Source organism: Tupaia chinensis, unplaced genomic scaffold (assembly GCF_000334495.1).
Source record: "Tupaia chinensis unplaced genomic scaffold, TupChi_1.0 Scaffold000422_1, whole genome shotgun sequence".
Classification (NCBI taxonomy): domain Eukaryota; kingdom Metazoa; phylum Chordata; class Mammalia; order Scandentia; family Tupaiidae; genus Tupaia; species Tupaia belangeri.
The window spans coordinates 1,712,320-1,715,256 of record NW_006159927.1 but is presented as its reverse complement, the minus strand read 5'-3'; positions in this window follow the sequence as shown (position 1 = coordinate 1,715,256).

Below are 2,937 nucleotides of genomic sequence, written 5' to 3'. Positions count from 1 at the left end.
GGTCAACGTGGTGCAAGCCCCAGACCCAATGGCTTGAAAGTCATGCTGGGCGTGTGTGCATGCATGTCCACCATCTTGGGAGGAGAATAGAGGAGAAGGGATTGCGGCATGGCCATCGCCCCCTGGGGGGGGTGATTTCTCACTTCCCCTCTCATGGTGTCTATCTCTGTCTCTCTCTGGCAAGCACACGTGCCCTAAGGCAAAAACCTCTTAAAAAAAAAAAAGATAGCCCTCTTTGAAACATAGGAGAATTCACATATGATCTAGAATATTGGAGTCTCTTAAAACACTCAGAACTCTGGCAACATCAGGCCTAGGTTATTTTCTGATGGCAGAAATGACTTTTGTGTTAATCATTTCTGTGTATTATAATTTATTTTATAAATAAAACAAGGTGTTTGCCCAGGATGGTCTTGAACTTGGGATCTCCTGCCTTAGCCTCCCAAGTAGCTGGGATTGCAGTCACGTACTGCCTTGCCCTGCTTGGCCTCCCTTTTTAGAAACAGCCCTCTCCTGCTCGACAAGCTCTCCACCAGGCTCCACCAAGCTCAGTTGCCTCATCCCACCTGGGATACCTGCATGGCTGTGGCAGGCATCTGAGTATGCAATTCCTGCTCTGGAGAAGGGGACCCAGGTGAGTCTCCGGAGAGATTTCAAATATCTCTGTGTGGACAGTGAGCAAACACTGCCCAAACCACTCTAGCAGGTGTGAACTCTCTTGACCTTGTGCCTCTCAGGGAGGAAAATGGCTCTGGGGATAAAAAAAAAAGCAGACCAAACCCACATGCCTTCTAGAAATCCTGTGCTTTTCTCTCCTGGAGAGACTGGAGTTGTGAAAATAGCCTTTTTCAGCTTCTCTTTTCTTTGTGACGGCATCTCCAGCATGTGGAGACAGGGAGGGCAGACAGAGGCAGGCCTGTCTCTCTCCCTAACAGGTGACCCCTATGTCAGGCCAATGGTGGCTCTACTACGTGGTGCAAAAGCAGCTGTCGGAAGCTCCTCTGAATTCAGCAGGGACCCCCAGCTCCCCACCAGGCTCACCTTGGAGCGGAGGCCCCTCATTAGTGCTCGGTGCCTTCTTTGCCGGCTGCCCTCAGAAACCTTTCTCCCGAGCCCAGGGCTGGCAAGATTTTGCAGGAAGCACCTCTGGTCTTGCTTGAGTGGGTCCGTCAGCCTGGCCAAGACAACCCCAGAGCCCATGTGAGCTGCAGAGAGCCCTGCGGCCTATTCCGGGTGGCATTCCTCTCCTGCCCAGCCCAAGGGCGTCTTGCAGCTATAAATTGAGTAAATTGAAAATGTTACTGAGGGTTGGAGATAAAAGACAGAGCTGGGTGTCTCCATGAATAAAACATGGGAGGGAGGCCATTTCTTGGAAAAATAGAGAGAATAAATTGCGGCGGATCAATTTTATCTAATTTCTTGGCCGAGCTTCTGACATGCAAATGAATGCGCTCATAATTTATGAGTGAGCTATGGAGATTACCAGAGGGAAGGAGGCCTGAAGTTCTGGTGGAAGAAGCGGAGACATGGCCAAGGATTTAGTAAAACTCCACTAGGCTTTTTCTCCTTATTGCCTTAAGAGTTAGAGACTCTCCAGGGAAGGCCAAAGCCTGGACCAGTTCTCTTCCTGGGTTTCTCTTTGAGGCTGGTTCCTCTGGTCACCCACTCTCTATCCCAGCCATGCTGCTGGCCTGCCCCGACCATAGCAGACATGGTCCAGCTACTCAGCCTTTGCTTAACTGGTTCCCATCTCCCAGCACCCAGTTTACCAGCTAGGCTCCCCTTTCACCTTTGCCTTTAGCCTGAATCTTACCTATCAGGCCCCACCTAAGTCACCCTTCTGCTCTGAAATCATGCATCTGCCCCTTGACTGTAGAGGTGGCACTCTGGCCCAGTCTTGCTTATACATGTGTTTTCTTTGGCAAGAGCAATGACCATAAAAAGTGTAAATTGGTTGCCAATACATTAAACACTGGGGGAGATTTTCCAAACATTTCAGGATTTCTGGCTTCTATTGAAAGATCAGGACACCTGATCAGGACAGAATTGTGTTTTCGCTGGCAACAATGAAACAAAATCAAAGTAGCCACTGGCCCTTTGAGGCAGTGCCTGCACACACCATTTTGCTGCAGACCGTACCACTCCCTGTTGCCTCACTGGCCCTGAAACCAAATGTTTGTTGTTCATTGGTTATTGGGTTTGCACAGTTATTTTCCTTATATACAGTAGAGTGTATGGGAATGTGAACGATGTCTTGCTGTCATGACTCTAACAAAATGGGAAAGTTAGAGGGACAGAGAGAGCAAGTTCAAAAGGAAGAGGCTACTTGTTTTTCATTTGTTTGCTGTTTTGTAGGAGAGTCTGTTATGAACTAAATGCCGTGTACCCCCCAATCTGCATGCTAAAGCACTAACATATGATATGATGGTGTTTGGAGATGGACTTTTTGGATGCCGTTAGATGAGGTCATGGGGGGGGGCTGTCATGATAGGATTAGTGCCCGTTAGGGTACTTCCTCATATGAACAGGCAGACACCAGAGTTTCCTCCCTCTACCACATAAGGATACAGTGAGAATGTGACTCTGCAAACCAGGACATGAGCCCTCGCCTGAGCCTAACCAAGCTGGCTGGTACCCAGATCTGGAACTTTCTAATCTCCAGAACTGTGAGAAATAAATATCTATTTTTTTAAAGATTTATTTTTAGTTATATTTATTATCATTATTCTTCAATTTTGACCAGAGAGAGACAGGCAAAAAGAAAGGGAGAGTGAGAAAGCAAGCTGCCAGGTCTGGGACTTGAACTGTGGTCAGCCATGTGGGAGTCCAGCACCTCAACCACCACACCACCTGCCGGCCCCAATATATATATATTAAAGGTTCCTGCCATAGGGTGTGTGTGTTTACCAGAGAGAAACAAAGACAGTAAGAGGGAAA